The sequence below is a fragment of the Rhagoletis pomonella genome, unplaced genomic scaffold (genome assembly GCF_013731165.1).
Source record: "Rhagoletis pomonella isolate Grant_MI unplaced genomic scaffold, Rhpom_1.0 Rhpom_scaffold_00007, whole genome shotgun sequence".
Classification (NCBI taxonomy): domain Eukaryota; kingdom Metazoa; phylum Arthropoda; class Insecta; order Diptera; family Tephritidae; genus Rhagoletis; species Rhagoletis pomonella.
This window is the reverse complement of record NW_023458561.1, coordinates 30776181-30795605: the sequence shown is the minus strand read 5'-3', so window position 1 is coordinate 30795605 and position 19425 is coordinate 30776181. Positions and strand designations below refer to the sequence as shown.

At 36.3% G+C, this 19425-nt stretch overlaps 1 protein-coding gene across 4 annotated transcripts in view; it reads left to right on the top strand.

Annotated features, from left to right (window-relative positions):
* LOC118742578 (trichohyalin) overlaps positions 1-19425 on the top strand; it is a 141936-nt gene that overhangs the window by 1654 nt on the left and 120857 nt on the right. For all 4 annotated transcript variants that reach the window (XM_036474752.1, XM_036474754.1, XM_036474757.1 and 1 more), the window contains exon 2: positions 7079-7742. The gene's annotated coding sequence lies outside the window, so the exon portion shown is untranslated. The remainder of the gene's footprint in view (positions 1-7078; positions 7743-19425) is intronic.

Here is a 19425-nt window from a genome sequence, read left to right as displayed (position 1 = left end):
CTACAAACATTTACCATATACACACTAAAATAAATTTGTATGCGTTAATGTGTATGTGGGTGCGTTTAATCGCTTAGTAGAGTTATAAAAATATCGTAGATTAGGTATATGTATTGAAGAGTACCACAAAACATGCATATTCAGATACATATTTAAATGTTAGAGAGCAGTAACTTGGAGTTACCCAGCGCAATGTCACCTTCTCATATGGCAACATTAGCAGAGAGCAACATTTTAAAGAAAGAGCGCGCAATATGCATGTGAAGATGTCGAGAAAAGAACACGAAAGCTAGTCAGCCCTGGCGCAGGGCAGAATAAATGCAACTTTATTGCGAAAAAAGGAAACGCTATAAATGTTTCCACGAAATGCGTATCTAAAAGTATTTATAACACAGCTAGCAGCAACAACAACAATAATATTCAGTGCGCTCCAAATGGAGCTAAACTCCAAATGAAATGTGCAGAAGAGTACAAAAGAAAATAACGAAAAAAAAACTAGAGTAGAGTGGAGTACACTTAATGTTGGAGTTGAGTCACACATCCACTCGAGTGTGTCATCTGAGTAATTTTTAGCCGCTTTTGGTGGAGTTGAGTGCTGCTTGGCTCCGGTTCTTTGCTCCGAAAGAGCATCAAATATTTCTGTTGCTTACCGGTGGGCGGGTAAGCGGGTGGGTGGTTGTGCTCACTTATCTCTTGTCTATGTATTGAATATGTGTCAGTGTGACTATAAGTTAACTGATTGACTAACTGAGAGACTGACTGCATGTCTGTGTTACTTACAAGAACATCCATATATGCAGTAGGTATTTATTAGCAAGCTAACTAGTTAATCTAAAGTAATAGGAGATTTCTGTACTAGCCCAGATGGCACATTTGCCAGACAATTTCTGATATCAGACAAGTCGCACAAATGTCTGAATAAAAAGTTGTCTATTTAGACAAGTCTTACAGGTTTCGTACAGATTTCTGGGCGAAGTGTCAAGAGAATTTTATGTATTTCCTTATCCGACATGTATGATCGAATTATTCTTATTTCCCAGGATTTTTTTCTCAGGTATCTGTTAGATATCCGTCAAAATCGTCGATGATTAAGTCAGAATTACCCACGACGTGTCGGTTAGACCTCCTGTCAACCTCTCCACACGCTTCTCTGATCGATACCGGCCAGAAATCATAAAGATTTCAGACTTTTTTGCCGACGAGTCTGACGGATATCTAACAGATTTTTGGTAATTTTGCTAGTTGGGAAGATAAGCGAGGTAGAATGATAACGAAGCACGCGCAAAAATATGAAAATTTTCTGTTGAAAGGATGGTTTTGATAAAGAATAAGACGTGGCGAAAAGGTAGTTTTCTGTTGTGAATAAAGCATCTTAAAATTTTAGCCGTGCCATTAAATCGATCGCGCAAAATCTAAAAACCCCGAATGATTCCTATGAGTTTAGCTAGTCTATACTCCGAAAATCCAATAATCCGTGAATCGTTTAATTCGTTCATACTTCAATAGACTTCTCACTGATTTATTGAGAGACAAAAAAAATCAATAATAGCTAGAAAAAAACAAGCACCTAAAACTTTGTGTTTACTAAATGTATTAAAAATATAGAAAAGTGTCAATACTGAAAAGAAGCTTGTGAATCGATTTTGAATGGGACTACAAAAAAAAAAATGATTCTAAAAAAGTATGTTATTGATACACTCAGCGGTTATTTGCATGCTTTTGTTTTGGTTACAATACTTTTAACTTGCTCTTACCCGCAGCTCCGTCTGCGCAAAATTGTTTTTAAATGCATCAAAAAAGAAATTAAATGATATCAACGAAAGTAAAAAATGTAAAAAAAAATATTGCTTAGGGTCCCGATGTTTCAGACAAATGCTCATTTAAACTTTAAAAAGCTTTTATTTAATTTGTCAATATTATTGTGGCTTATGAACATTTTATTTTTAATATTTTTATTGAGCTTTGTACCACGATTGTTTATAAGGAAAAATTGAAAAAGCAACAAAGTCTAAGCGGTAGAAGTTATAGCAGCTATTTCGGAGATCACCACATCGCTCTGCATTTAATAGATGCTTTTTTCATATATCGTAAACACGAAACAAAAATCTGTATTAACATATATGAAACGTTTTATTACGAGTATCATTTTATTTTAAAACCTCCTGGAACTCAAGATACAATAACAAGCACATCCGCATACTTATTTAGCTACAGGAAAATGCTCAGTTTGAATAAAATTTATTAAAATCATTCAAAAAATTTTGATTTGAAAACGAATTTCCTAAGAAACTGCAAAATAAGGAGAAGTTTATCAATTCGTCGGAATATTTTTTCTCTTAGCATATAATTACTACCGTGATGGCCGGTGCAAGTAATATATGTATGAATGTGGATATATGCATAACGACCGCTTAAAATCGATCTCAAATTTGTATTTTTTTTTTTTTTGGTGAAATTTAAGGCGTATGTTATGTAGTTTGACTATTGTCAAATAAATCTAATGCTTTGTATTGCATGCGCACCACGTTTTTCGTTATCAATCTCATAAATGGTTTCTAATGACTTCTGCTAAAATTTTAAAATCAAAAGTTATCAAAACAAATTCTATGGGACTGAGGAATATTTTTTTCTTATTTTTAGTCCATTTATATAATATATATATTTTGTAGATTAAAAAGTTATTTTTTATTTAATTTTTTTTTTATGAAATTGAATGTGTTGGGAAATAATTTGCGAGCGAGTTGGCTAAAAAAAAATCCTGGCCAGGATATTTTTAATTAAATATTAAAATAATATTTTTCATTAAACATATGAGTACAAAATTAAAAAAAAATAATGATAATTTTTGAATATTTAATTAAAAAATCCTGTCCAGGGTTTTTCCGACAACCCACTCACGAAATACTTCTTTACACGTTAAATTTCATACAAAATAGATTGTATCCATTAAATAGATGGGTGATCTTGTCGGATCTTAGATCTTAGACTATAAACGCCAAATTAGAGGTGTCATAACCATAACGCCTTAGCCAAAACTTAACGAGCAAAACACTTCAGAGCTGCTTATGGTTATGGTGAAAAACCAAAATTAAATAGATACCTACGGTTATGGTTATGGCTCTGGTTCTATAGTAAGGAAGCAAATAGTAGTGAAAATAATTGCAAATACATTAATTTCTTTCATACCGCACTTTAATATGTTGATAGGTCTTTGGTGTCGATAGAACTTTATTAAACCAAAATTAAAGCGTACTGATGATAACTTCCATGCATTCATAAATGCATATTGATCAATATTGTTGATCGTAATGGACTGCTTTACATAGCCGAATGTGACTAAGGAGAATATTTTGATTGAATAAAATTTCCCAACTTAAGCCACCTGCGAACATACAAAAGAGATTGGTGGCATATGCGCATATCTTTTATTATTTTCGCAAACATGATTTTTTTGGACTTGGCTACTGAGTTTTGTACTGTGATTTTTGATCATTAGAGCAGTCAAACTGACGCAATTCCTTAACCGGTAGAGAATATGCCGTCTTGATTGTAAGATAAGGAAATTATTTAAATAATTGCAGTGAGAAGTTACAAGCTGAGATTAATCACTTTACCGTAACCGATTGTGAAATTAAACGATTCGTTTTTGCTTTTGTATGAAATAATGTTACTCATACGCCATGTATCTACGCGTTGGACCAAACTTACTAGGAACAAAGAACGTAAATCTATAAGAAGAGACAACACGTTATAATTGTAACGAGTGGGAACATCAGGAGCGTGCTTTCTCTTTTGCCCAAATACGTTTTGTGATTGGATGAAAAGAGAAGGCACGCTCCTGATGTTCACACTCGCTACAATTATAACGTGTTGTCTCCTCTTATGGATTTACGCTCTTTTCTAGGAAGAAAATAACAATTGATTGCGTGAAAGTGATTAGTCGCGGCGCGGTAGCATTTGTACGGTTTTGTTAAAAAATAATTTTCTTTTAGAAAAAATTAATTAAACGTTGAAAATAATAAAATTAATAGTCTGAATTTGTTAATATGTGAGTGTCGTATAGCTATGCTAAACACTAATCTTTAATATCGTAAAAATTAAAAAGAAAATACGCTGGCCGAAGATTTGAATTGCGACCATTGCGACTGTTGAAGCAGCGTGAGCAAAATGACATGCACACTTATTCATCACAATTTGGAAATGCTATCAGCTGACTGTCTCTTTTTGTTTTCACCACACATTTGTGACTATATATCTCTTACTCAATACCCGAATCGTCTCAAGCAACAAAAAGTGTAACTATTTTATAGTTTCAAATTGTGTGGTTTGAGATTATTCTGACTTACAGAATACCTCAATTCTTACTTAAGTGTCGGCCCCCGTAATTCTTAAATTTTCCATGTTGTAAGTACCCTTGCTAGGCCCATGTTCGCTTCACGGGGCGTGTGTGTATCGGTAACAAAGTTCTACGGGAAATGCTGGTGAAAACTATTTTTACTATGGTGAGGCAATTTTGCCAAACTGCTGTGTGAAAGTGTGCTGAGATTTCAATCTTTTTGACAGCAGCAAATTTTTGATAACCGCAGATTTATGGGGAATAAAATATTAGTAATTGAAGAGAAATTAATATTTTAAGTAAACATCTAGCATCATTGAATCCAATTCATCAATTTAAGCTTTTATTTAACGAACGTTTGTGAAAATGTTTTATGCATATCTCGAAAATTTCACTAGTCTCATGAGTGACTGAAATTTTATACTTGTCAAGAATTTACTCACACACTCTCAAGATATCTAAAATTGTTTTTAACTCTGTTTACTATAGTGAATCAAAAAATAAGAAACAAGGCGAATTTATGTAGGTGATGTTACTAGATCAGCTGGCAAATTAAAAACCCCGTAGCGAAATTGTCATCGGTGACATCGTCACGGAGCCCAAAGTCATTTAAGACGTAACTTTTCCGTGCATGACTCTTAAGTGACTAATGCATGACATTCGCTACGTGGAAATTTTGTTTGAATTTCCCCACACACTCTTACAGATTTTGACAGTTTAGGCCGCCAAAGCAAAAACAAAATACATGTAAATTTTTGTTTTTGTACTCCTGCACTGATGCTTGATACAATTGGTTGCTGCCAAGAGGATTCAAGTGCCATCAGACGGAACATAAAATTAAATTTTTTTTCCTTCTTAATTACGAAAAAGCATCTGCGAACTTCACAATGCCCTATTTTATAACGTTCATAGTCACATTTAAAACGAGTTGGATTGATGCTCTTTCATATGGGTATTTTTTTAAATTTAGCACGTTCTTTTTAATTCTAAAATTTGTTTCCCTGAGTGTGCTATCACCTTATATTAATTCGCCTTGATAAGAAAATCGTTTGTGTTGTTTAACAAAAAACCGTATTAAAAAGCAAACTACGAGCAACTACGATCAAAGCTTAGCTCGATCCTTACAAGTCCAAATATAAGCTCATGTCTTGAAGAGAATAAATGTACTCATTCCTGTGAAGCAGGGTTTATTTGCTTCGGCAAAGATTATATAGAAATTGCCTCTGACGTTCGATTTGTATGAAAATCAGATTTATGACCCTAATTTTTCAATCCGAACACATGGAAATGTATGTAGGTGTAAGTTTTTTAAAAATTCAAATCAATATACGAGATAGGCCCTTCTCGTAGCATACTACCGGCAAAAGGACTTTCGGGAAGAACTGACTGCTGTCGCCGCATATCTTCACGGTGTATAAACCACAGTCATTTAGACAATCTTAAATTATGGAGCGCAGGTCTGGTGGAAAACACTAGATAAACGCAGCAATCAAACGAACAGCTCTCTACTACCATCGACTTTTGATCTACCGGCCGTAACTAATGACATGTGCGTCAATCGCGATGGCTGTGAGGTCTCAAGATCATTATGTTGTGTCTTAAACAAAACTGAACCAATGCTCCATGAATGCGGTTTACCAACAAGCTTCCTCTTCAGAAGCTGTGAGGATGAGCGGATGAATAATCGCTTCACCACTTCCTTTGCCAATGCTCAGCTCTCCAGACAAGGCCTATCAAACATTTGGAATCAAGCTTTTTAATAGTTTGGGGGTGATAGCGAAAGAAGAAGGAGAAGTGGGAACATTCTGGCATTCATAGAGGGCACTCACAATCGCGAAGTCTGCCTCCGAATAGAAGTATGAGTCATTCGAGTGCGCCCTCCTAACTTAATATCCTAACCTTCCTAACCTAATCTACGAGTATGTTTTAATGGAAAGAAATTTTAACAGAAATAATTGTCTCTAAGCAGACGGTTACATTGTTATCAGATAGTTGTGAAATAAAACGAGTTTTACTTTTTTGATTTCTAAATATCTTTTCTCCCAGTAGTAGCTAAATTTACGTAAACTATCACGCGTAAAACAAGACGAATTCAAAAGTTGTAAAAGTGAAAACAAATCTAATCAGCTGTTCTAGCGACACTGCTTGTTGATATAGTACGAGAATTATTCGTGACTAGTTCGGGAACCTTTCAGAACTTTTTCGGGATTATTTTAGGACCACTTCGGAACTAGTGCGGGCAAGTTCCGAACTTTCTCCGGATCATTTAGCGACTAGTTACGGACCATTTCGGGACACAGATGTGTACATATCAAATTTCATGAGAACCTGCCACTCACGCTTGTCTTTTAATTACAGAAGCAGCAATAAAATAATGCTCTACACATTTTTTTAATTTTTTTAAGAGGATAGCACAACTAGATACATATACATATGTTCATAAATATGTACGTAATATATATTTAATTTTTACTGCCTGCCACTTTCAGTTCACGCGAAATTGGACAAACAAAAACTAGGCTTTGAACTGTGTAGTGTTTTTTGAATTTTAAACTTGCGTGAAAAGGAACTATATTTATGTACCTAAAAAAACGGTGTTTCACAAAATCCATTGTCCTTTTTAAAATGTAAATATTTTTCCAACCAAAAATTAAAATCTTACGTCTAATTTTGTCTCTACATCTATGCAAAACAATAAAAATAACCCGCCAACTAATTCGCAAATGTCAACAACCTCAACAGCGTCATGTAAATATGTAAATCGCCAAGAATAGCAAATATAAATCATTACAACGGCGACGGCAGCGGCGGCAGCTACACTCATCCAACAACAGCAGTAGGAACAACAGCCAACTAACTAACCGACCAATCAACCCACAATAGCTAAAATAGTAGTCAGCCAAACAACAACAACAACAACGTCTGGGTCGACAGCCAATTGACCGTGCAATCAAATGACAAATAACAAGCGACAACGGTCATAGTCAGCAACAACGCCTAAAAGTAGATTATCGCAACCACGCGAAATTCAAACAACCACACACACACACACACACACACATGCATCCAAACGTGGGCTGTGCCAGCATGCAAAAAACAAAATAATTGAAAGCAAAAGCAAATTATTATAGTCAGTTGCTCAACCAACCAAGCAACCAAATAGCCAGCCAACTGACTGCAGAACGCATTCCCCGGACTGCCACAAGAATTTCTTAAGTGTGGGCAGCATTAGCAGCTGGCAGTCGGTAGTAGCGACATTCCTCAACCGCCAGCCGCCGAGATATCCTTTTAACCCTCGTAGTGTATGTGGAGCTGTGGTGAACCGTGTAGGCGGTTAATTGGAAATTTACTTCTGTCAACGGTTGTGCCAAGAAAGCAGTCAAAATTCACCGGCTAAGCAAGAGTGGTAAGTTGATGGACGTGGGGCATGCGCTGCTTGCATACATATTGAGTATGTATGTATGTATGTATGTATGTATGTATGTTTGTGTGTGCAGCGCAAGTAGCTCCTATTTATCCTTTATATCTACTATATATATTCGTATGTGTGTATGTATGTATGTATATGTATGCATACTGTATGACTTAAATTACATGCATTTATGCAGGTTAAATTGCCGGCAAAAGCTAAATTGATTTCGTAAACTTGGTAAATGCAAAATTTCTATGCAAATTTATTCATTCACATCCAATTCGCATACCTTTTGATATCAATATGTACTCGTATATACGTATGTATGTGTGTATGTATATATCATACAATGATGTTTATACATATATTTAGATGTATGTATATGTATTTTTATGTAAATAACTAAGTAGTTGTGTAAGCGCTTAAGTAGTTTGCTTGACAGGACCAATATAAATGATAATAATATTCACAACGTCGTATTTATGTCGCGATTGCAGACATATATACATAAATAGAGTATAGATAGTGAGTAGAATGAGCGTGAAGTTAGTCAAGCCAAGTATTTGAATGAGGTGCATTCTTCTTTGCAGGCATACATACTACATATTTATGAGATAGGAAATTAAAAAGCATTTTTATAATGACTTTTTAGAAAGCAATAATGCGAAGAAAGTACTCATACGTTTATATTCAAGTTAATAATTTTTTTTTCTTACTTCAAGGAATGTTGTTATATTGGCCATATTAGAGAGGTAGCCGTAGTGTTTCTATTCTTTGCATTTTATTTTTGATTTTATTTATATTATTTGCTGTATCATTTATTTTTTTTTATAACCCTATAAGCCTTCTGTTGTACTTTTAATAAGCGGGCATTGAGGTATTTTCGAAAAACCTAAAACTGCGCAAATACTGAATCCAAATTGTTGAAAGTTATAAAGTTGTTGGAAAATGGGTGTGGCATGAATAAATGCTTCACCAACCCCTACCAAACTCGCTAAGAACATTGCATAGAATGAAATTAATGGGTCGTCTATTATGGAGGGAACCGAACTTCAGTTTCGTTGTCGGTGCCTGAAGCGGTATTACTACATATGGCAACTAACCTCTGAATGTTGGCAACCGAGTTACTATATTTGCAACTGAATTTTTGTGGTTGCCAGGGAATTTCTGCAGCTTGTTAACATTAAAGTCTGGGTTGCTGATAATCATAATATACATACATCTTAATTTCAGTGGGGTTGCCCATTGGCAACCCAATTAAGATTGCGTTGCTATCCATAATTGACCCATAACAAACCTGTTGAAAGTTTTTGAAATCGAAAAATAACCACGCTAACCTTTTTATAACTGTAATTTACATTTATTCGAAAGCTGCGACCAATCAGCAACTGCCAAAATCGACAGTGTTATTGAGCTTTGTACCACAACTTTTGTTTTATTTAGGAAAAATTGAAAAAGCAACAAAGTCTAAGCGCTCTAAGCTATAGCTGCTATTTCGGCGTTTGCAATAATCTTTTGGCAGTAAATGAGATTATCACAACATATATGCATCTTGGCAACGTTGAACAAGTTCTTATTCCTCCTGTGACCGAGGTGAAAGCCAACATTTGGATTTTGTCAAAACGTGGTATGACTGTCTTTGTAGTCTTTACGAAGACATAAGCTACAACCGATAAACGATCGTGCTATTAATGCCACTTTATTGGTTGGTTTGTTGAAGTGGCGAGTTTAACAACTCCAATCAGTACTTATGCGTGCCGTTCTAAAACTACTACTCGCCGTTTAACCTGAAAGGAAAGCCCGAAAAGAAAGCTTATGTCTGTTAAAACGCAGAAGCAGGGTTTGCCTAGAAGCCTTATTCTAGTCCTACATTTTGCTGGACAATCGCAGAGCAGATGTTCCACAGTTTCTTCTGCAACTGGTGAATTACAACTAGGACAAGGAGTGTTTCGTTCCAGCCCTAGTCCTGCAGCATGGATTGCCATAGCCCAGTGGCCTGTATAAACGGCATTTAGTCGAGATAGATCCCTCCTCTTTAGTTTGATAAGAAAAGCAGTGCCTACAGGATTGTAGGTCTTTCCACCTAGTGTTAGCTGCCTTTTTCCAGTGCTGAGAGATGCGGCCCCTGATATAGCTCAGAGGCACAAGAACCTCCTCTGCCTCTGAGATATCCAAAACCGACCCATTCCTCGCCAGCTTGTCAGTCATCTCGTTGCCATGAATTTTGCTGTGTCCCGGCACCCAGATCAGTGCAACGACATGCCTGTCAGCTAAAGTCATAACCTTCTCCCTGCACTGTTTTGTTATGCTGGAGGTTATGCCTACAGAGCCAAGTGACTTGATCGCTGCCTGACTATCTGAGAAAATAGCAATGGTGGTTCTCGTTAGCTTCGAGGCTAAAATTATTTTGCATTTTAGGAAGGTAGGTTAAAATTAGGAAAAGCAATTGGTTAATTTTTCCTTGTAGTGAATAAAAGTAATTCGGTCTTCGCGGGATTAACGTTGTGCCATTTGTGCTCTTTGAAGCATTCCGCTTATGACATTTGTGTACAATCCGGATACCATAATCACTACACCATCTGCATACACGAAAACTGTGACCTGAGTTTCCTGAGTTCTGAGATCTCCTCATGGAGAATATTGCTTCCGGCCGAAGCGAACGGGGCAAGAGACTTTAAAGGTCGATCCCATAGCCTTTACGAATTTATTTCACTTGGTTTCTATATCTTTCAAGGTCGTGAAATTACTAAAGTTATGTTTCTAAAGACTGACCACACTGGCGAACCGCCGCCAGTTTGTTCTCTTTGGGTTACGAAAAGCAAGTTGAACAGTATGTACCTATGATCATAAAATGATTTCCGAACAGATACCCCCCAGTTGTCTACCTTAAAGCTACCCCTATTTGCTACTACAATCGTTAGTTAGTGCCAGGAAATATGAACGTAGGAGTGCTATCCAGATTACAAATTATTAGATTAGAGCTAAGAATGTAATCGAAAAGAAACTCACCGCGAGTATTTATTTTCGAGCTACCCCAGATTGAATCCCTGATGTTGCAATCGCATCCAGTAAGTAGATTATCCGTTTGAAAATTCTCGCCTAGACTACGAACCACATCCGTTGCTGCGTCCTCTTTGTATGGCATGTAACACGAGGCGATGACCATGCTCGTACCATCAGCCGCTTCGATTCTCACAGCTGGAGGAGAAAATTATGGTCTTGAGATTTAACCACAACAAAAGATATAGGCTTACCATCCGATTTCTTGTAGAAAACCTCGCATCCATTCAGGCGCAGCCCCTTAACCTCGGTGTTCCATAAACAGTGCCCCTGGATGAGTGAGCTGTCGCATCTTTTTCCACAAAGAAGATGAAAAGGTTGTCCTTGGCCAGCCTCGAGTGCTGGAGATTGATCTGGACAACCATCAGACCCAGCGTAGGAAACAGTCAGCCTATTCCAAAGGCTCGATGCCTTTGAGGATTAGGAAGTACACGCTGGTTGTTAGTGACTCCTCATCCTTAAGGATCACTCAGTCGTCCATTAGCCGGTTGTGTGTTAGCAGCGCCCCGCTATCCATCTCCACACATGGCAGCCAAATGCGAGCTTCCGTCCTTGTCACTGGCAGGGATGAGCTTGAGCCTCAAACCCTCTCAACCATCTCTGATGCTCGCCGAGCTCTTCTCCAGCAAAACCTTTGAGAGCTGATCCTCACATTTGACTACCCTGTAACCGCGCACTACCTGCGCAGAGTCGAAACGGATGAGATGGCCACCCGGCTCTGCCATGACCTGGTTAATGACCATTTGAGACAGCCGCGCCTCAATCTCCCCCACTTATCAAGCACAGGCTTCGCCTTGTTTGAAACTGCATCTACAAGTTCCACCAGCAGGATAGCTCTTGCCATCTTGCTGAAGCCACGTCGTAGCCCTGCTACAGTAGCCGAACTTGACTGGTCGGGCGAAAACCTCCCCTGTTTGGAGGCTCTGTCGACTTCATCCTGCGATCTATTCCGCTTTCCCGCATCGTGTTGGGTGGCCGGGTTTTTTTCTTCGGCGTCCTTCGTGTGCACGATTTCTTTGGTCTCATTCCGCTCCCTCCTACCGAGGATAGATAGAGGGCGCTGCTATCGCTTTTCACGATGTGCCTTCGACGTCGAGAGTTTGATATTTGCTGCCCCTTGGCAGGCGTAGAAAGGTGTTGATTAGATGCGGGAGTACTGCGGCCCACAATACTGGCTCCGCCATCTGGCGTCAAATTCTCATGCCCTCCGTGGAGAGGCTCAGACAACCCAGTCAATGCTATCCGTGTAGTCCTTTTTGGTCGTATCCAGTGTGAATGAGTCCTGTATTTTTTGTCCGAGGTACTGTCTGTGGAGTCCTTGTTAGTCATGTCCATCGACAGACGTTTGTTTCTGAGTTGAGAGATTCATTTTACTGTGGTGATAGCGAAGGGTGCAGTGTCTCGTGTAGTACCCAGTGAGAGTTTTGAGGTTAAGGGTTAAGTTACTTTTGAAGGACAGATAAACCATTTGGCTTATCTCCACCCTACACATTCCATCCAATGCCTATTGAACATTTTGTCTACCCAGTTATCTATGGTCCTCATTATGTGTGCTTTGGTGAGGTATCGTTTCCCTCATACCCATCCTAATAAGACTGTATTCTTGGCATCAAGAGCATTTTGAACGTTGAGGCAATCTCCTTCAAAAGTAAAAGCGCGCCGAGTTGACAAAGACTACAGCGAATGATAAATCAGTTTGAGAGTCTCTCTAAGTGATCCCAAATCAATCAATAACTTTATTCTTACCACATTATGTCTATTTCAGCTGAAAATGGGCTAGAGTTCTATTGGATTCCTGAAGGCAAACCTAGAAATCTTCGCTTATACTAAACTTTCCCTTTTCTATCTTCATTTTAGGCACTGGTAGATGAACATACTTCGCTATAGTTGTTGTTAAATAATCCCTTCTGTTAATACATATAAATAAATTCTCGAAATACCGATAATAGCAAAAAAAAAAAATTGCTATAAAAACCACCGACTCAAAAAATTATCCAATGCAGATTTTAAAACTAAAACTTCTTTGCAAGAGTCCTTCCCTTTTTAAACGTGTGCACATACATATGTATGTGAACATACATCTAATACATTCGACGTCATCAGTGGACAAGCTTTGATTCGCCAACTTAGTGAATATGCTAGTGCAAACTTATTTCTTTGGACGTAGGTACGTCAATTCCTAAAACAAAAGCAATTTACTTAATAAAAGAAAAAAAGCATTTATATAAATGTTTCTTTGTAACATGAATAATGGAAAACAAGTAATCGTACACTCGGACTCTCTAAGCAATTACGCATTTTACAAAAGCTTGCTTCTGACATACGAGTAGATAATTATCTTAAACGCTGTTATATGTGTATGTATAAGTATGTGTGTACACACTTTTATTTGTGTGTAGCTGTTAGTAAAGAAAGCCTGACCCACATGGCATTCGACTCAGAATTGACTGCACGCAATTAGAGTTCGTAATTTACTAAGAAAGAATAACAAAACTTACATACACCTACACTACCCTGACGGAAGCAAGTGATTTTTTTTTTTTGAATCAACTATATGAAGGACTACTTTAAAACAAATGCAATAATGATAAATGTTTCGAATATCGATACTTTTTTCACTCAAAGAAACAATATGTGTCTTGGAAGTATGAAAAAGGATCTGTGAAGTGCAGAACGAAAGTGAATTCAAACGATCCAATCCAATTCACATCCATTTTAACTTAGTTGAAAACACATGCAGGAAAAGGTAATTGACATAGGACATCACCATGTTGAATAAATGAGTTCGTTGCAGGTAAAATAGTGAGCATTTCAATTAGTTATCATCTTAAATCAAGTAGTTTATAAATTACTTTTAAATTAACTAAGTTTCCTGCAGGGTACTTAATCGTAAATATGTACATATATATGTTTTTCTAGATAAATCAGGATAATGTACACATCTGTATGTAGAAACAGATATGAATGTGTAAACATGTAGCGCTTCGCATTACTTTCAAGTCTCGAGAGTCCATCAACAATGAAAATTACTCGAATGCTATTGCATTTCGTGTGTGAGTGCAAGAAAGTTGTATATATACATGATGTATGTATATAGATATGTAAATTTCATTAGCCATCAACTGTCCATAAATAAGTGTGGCATTCAAACTCATTTTACTGAAGTTTATATGAGCAGGCGCTTTACATGTGTGTATGTGTGTGTGTGTGGTTGGTTGTAAATGCGCCTACATGTATGCTTTGGAAAAATAGGGTCGGAAGTGGAAGCATATTTGACAAGGTTTTCATGTCATTTATTTATTGACAGCCAACCGAGTTGGAATCAACGTTTGCGTGCAATTAAAAAAGAAAAAAGTAAATAATAGTAAGAAGGGATGTATGAAAGGCTAGGAAATAGGTGAAATAAGTAACAAATTCGAAGTTATTTAAGTACATTTGTAAATACTACATATCGTATATTTGTATTTACATACATTAGGGTGCATCTCCAAAAAAAGTTGCTGGTTTCCCCACCGGAAATATAAAAGGTATTATATTTTAAGACCTCCGTCAAGATATTTCGGAAAAATATTATGATTTACTCGTTATGTTGATTCAGTTGAAAAAAAAATTAAGCATTTTTATGCATACTTTTTAATCTTATAGCCCAATTCTCTATCGGTGTGAAATTTTTTTTTAAAAACTGTTACAAGAATTTGTCACTGATACAGAATGGAGCCGTATAACCCTTCCATCATCTGAGGTGATTTAAAAATAAATTATCTAACTTTATTTATAAAAACACTCGATTCTGTGAAATATTTTCAAATAGGTCTGAAATATTTTGGTGGAGATCTTAAAATAAAATAAACTTTATAATTCTGATGGAAAAACAGTACCGATTATTTTTGTCTCGAGAAACATGCACCCTAATGTACATATAGTATGTGTGTAGGTACATTAATTAGACAGTACCATAAAAACAATTGCGCCGTACATCCCTGAGTCTAAAGTATTTTTGCAAGGTAATTTAATTTTTTTTTTGCCGAACGTTGGGGTTCGTTTTTAAATTCCTCGTCACATCTTTGACATTTACAGTCGGATCTTAAAGTATGTTATATCGATGTTTTCGCTTCGAAGAGTCAAATTTTTCCAGTGTATATTGACCTTCATACCCCGTTTTAGTACTTAACCAACGGATCTCAATTCTTGCCAACCTAACGTGTCACCCTAATGCCAGTAAATTAAGGCTCGGTTTGTAAGGTGGTATAGTCTAATATGCATTCATTCGCATATTTACTACGAAAATATATTAACTTTTTTATGCTTTTCTACTTCGATTGATTTGTATTGGCATTCGGCAGCAGCGCAGTCAGCTGCTTGTCTATTTTTAGCAGACTAGAATATTTTTTATTGATTTCAAATATCCACCATATTTTACGTTTATCTTGCAAAAGCAACACTGAAACATAAAATAGAAACAAACAAACATACGAGTGCCGTCAGGGAGGCCCCAAACCACCAGCCTATCAACCTAACAGCCCAGCAATCCAGCAAATCCATTTATCTGTGGTAATGCTCGTAAACTAGTGAGCGTTGATGAGCTCTCGTGCCTTTACTCATTGGCATTGTTGGACTCGTGCTCTGGTGGTAGCAGCGACAATGTTGTTGCTCGCTGCTGAATGTTGACGGTGACTTAATACGAACACATATTCAATATTGAGCCGGATGGTAGATGTGTGTAGAATTTATTAGTGTGTCAGTACCGAGAGTTAAAACCGTAAATGACGATATCGTTTAGTCGTTACAGTTGAAAATCGTAAGCAAAAATGTGTTTGAGCCTAAAAGTAGGCAAGTCTATCATTCACGCTACTAGTTTGCACTCAAGAGAGGCAGAGCAAATGAGTGAAAGAGCGGAAGTGAGCGTGAAAGTTGGTGTGAAAATAACTGTGGAAATATTGGGCTGGAAATCTGAAAGAGAGTAAACGAAAAGGGCGAGAAGAAGCTGATAAATATGAGAAACTTATTATGAAATCCGGTATGTATGAGTGCGTACAAATAAATAGCGAAAATGAGAAAAGAGTATGCATTTTTTAAATTAAAAATCTGTACAATGAATTTTTTATGGCTAAAATAAGTCCGGCTTTATAAATTTTTTAGTAATTCACTAGTAGCAAAAAAAAAACGAATTTTATAAGAGCAGCAAAGCGGTATCCTCTAATTTTTTCTTTTGCACTTTTTAATTTTTAACTTTCTTTTTCCCCATTTTGTGATTTGATTTAATTTTTTTCTATTTCGGCGCGAAAACTATATTACATCTCTATGAAAACTTATCATAAAAGTATTTGTTGGCTGCGTCAAGACAAGCGAATTGAGATTAAACTAGATTTTCAAACTTGGAAAGCCATTGGGAGCAGTAAAAATTCTGATTTCAAGATGGTAATGTTATTAGTCGGCAAATTTTAACCTTCAAAATACGCTTTTTAATAATAAATCCTTTGACTTATGCGACCACTGCGACTTTCTGTTGAAAGTGAATGAAATGGTAATTACAAGACGGATGCAATAAAATCCCTTGAAAGTGCTGGTGTAAACAAAAAGCAATGATTTACATTTTTTTGCAGCTTAGCTGTAACAAGAAAATAGTTTCCCGAAACACACAAGTATGGTTAGAAGGAATCACTTTTGTTACGAGGCTAGAAGAGCTGCGTTTTAAGAAGCTCATTTGGTGACACAGAATCTCATCTGGTGCACAAGAAGGGCTTTCCACAAAAGAATGAAGTCATATACTAGCCCACAGGTGCAAGGGAAATACTTTCCCAACCAAAGCTACTGCATCCCCATATAGTACAGTATCGGACGATCCAAGCGTACTTCTGAGTTATCTGAGTGTCATAGAGGCCACCCTCGCACTCCAGAACGTTCGCAACTTTGATGGTGATGACGATCCTATTAAGCAACCTTCCAGCGAGGACTAAGGCTGATAACGTCCCTGCACCTTTACGCGTCACCTAAGGAGGAGGCGGACTTTGGGGTACTGCGCTGAGTTCCACCCCTGCCACCCAAAATTTGGTATTTCATTTGGCTTTAACTTTATTAGCATTCTTTTGAGTCTTCTCGCAAAGCGAAGTGGTCTTTAAAAATGTTCCTTCGTCATTATCATTTCGATATTAGATTGCCGTAGAGGCCTCAGGCCATTTGACCTTACATAGCGCTCGATTTTGGATGTGTTATGGGGCGTATGAGTAACATTCTCTATAGCGGTTCAAATGAATGTTAGGCAGCGTTACTATTAATTGCAACCACTAATTAAATTTTCACATAATTTCTGTTGAATATCCGAGCTACTAAATAAGCAAAGCCGTTTGCATAATCAGTATTTCCATTGAATATTTTGCAACTCAAATCAAAGGAAAAAGGCCTTTAAACAGTAAAGAACTTTACATTAGCATTGAAGCATGTACTTAAAAGGAATGATTTGCAAAAAATGTATCTTAATGCTTCAAAGCTGCAAAATCATGTTCAATGAATCAGCAACTACTTTGACATGTTTTGGAAAGAAGAGCCTTGCAAGCGACCACTTTTTTCTTAAGAAAAATGTTTACGTGCTCCAGTTAGTCAACAAACAAAACAAGGCCAAATTTAAAAGATTGGTTATGAAACAAAAACAAAACAAAAAAAAAAACGATTGCAACCAATTGAAGTTCTTTGTTCTGTGTAGAAATAAAATATATCTACGCTGCATAATATGAGTTTTATAAAATTTATAGACGTATTAGTATATGTTTGCTACTGTGAACTCAAATAAATTCATTAAAGCATCTGGTTCGGGTTAATGTGTACACATCTTTTCCACAGAAGCCACCTCTGGATATTAAATGGTGATACAGCTACTTTCCCTCCAATTTGCGTTTGTTTTAAAAAATTTGTAACCTGATTAATAAAATCACTGAAAATGTTTTTTTTCTTCTCTACTCGCTCTTCCAACGCATGTATATTAGACGATAGTTAGATTGCTCTCATTTTACTCCAAAAGAAAATATACTAAAGTCGTGACATTCTTATCCCCTTTACTGCCAATACAGAAATTTAAGATTGGCCAACTACATTCAAAGGAAATTACAATTAAGTGCGTGCACTTTTTCAGATCTTAAAAACCCGAAATTTAGATATACCTCGAAAACTATTATACTTTCTTACATTTTAATATTGTATTCAGATTCAGCGGAAAATTTTTTTTACATTACAATGCATATAAAAAGTTTGCAGGGCATTTTTTCATATCTGTGACCTTATGTTATTGTCAACAAAAATGCAAGGCGGACCTGCGTTCTATTATGAAAAACTTGTAGCCCTTTTGCCACGCTTTACACAAATTATAAATCGTTGGAAAGCCTAAAAAAAAGCTATCGAATAAGCTATTTTCAAAAACAAAAACAAAAATGGTACATTCTTTAAAGAATGCAAAAAAGATTATAGTTTACGCCAAAAAGCACGAAAATTTTCTAATAGGTCAGAAATTTCTAATTCTCAATCATAGGTCACACCTTAGATAAGAATTCTTAGAAAACTTTTAACGTTTAGAAAATGGGCTTAAGTTTGCATGTTTAAATACATTGGTAGAAAAAAATTATTTTTCTTGGTACCCTTGGCAAATTTTGCCGCTTATAAGCAACTTTTGAAAAAATTTTGAATTTTTCGTTGTATTGAGGTTTTGAAATTCTATTAATATAAGCAAACTATATATATACCGTAGCATTTGTTCAATCTTTTGGCTTCGTTATATCGACGCTTCACTGTATTTAAACTAATTTTTCAAGAAAAGGATATATGTATGTATATACATTTTACTTTAAATTTCCGAGAAATATAGAATTAAAAATAAAATTTACCATACAACCCAAAATTCAGAGGCATCTCGAAAAGTCCGAATAATCGCAAAAAATCTTGAAAGGTCCCGAAGAGTTCCGATACAGGTTTCGAAAAAATTCCTAACAATTTCAAAAAGCCTCGAAAATATCTATTAAATCCAAAGTATTAAGCGATGAATCAAGATGATTTCTAGTCAAGTCTGAAAAACCCCGAGAAGTTACGGATCATTAAGTTTTTTTGTCGATGCCAATTTAAGGATTTCCTTGCTCAAAATATTAAGATTTGAGTTTTTTAAGGAAATCGTATTGTATGGCGCGACACAATTCTAATCGCTATCCTGTTTAACCGACTTCACAAAAATTAGAAGGTTTTGAATCCATCGGATTTTTTTTTTTTTTTTTGATCTATGTTACCGCATTACTTTGGACCACGTTAGTCGATGGTCCCATACTAATTTGGTTAAAATCAGATCATTGGATCATGAAGAAATTAAAGATAATTTTAAATTTTTATATGCGAATTGAAGTCGATTTTTTTTCTTGCTTAATAATTACTTGTTAGTTTAAAAATTCAAACTCCAACAATCTCCGAGTATACACTTAACTGCGCTCTTGTACATAAGTACTTACAACTTTAGGCAACGAAAAACGAAAAACCAAATAAATAATAAAAAAAAGTAAGTACAACAGCCGCCAGCAAAGTGCAACCCCACAACATCAACTACCCACTGCATTATAGCTCACTCACGCCGGCGGCTGGCCATGAC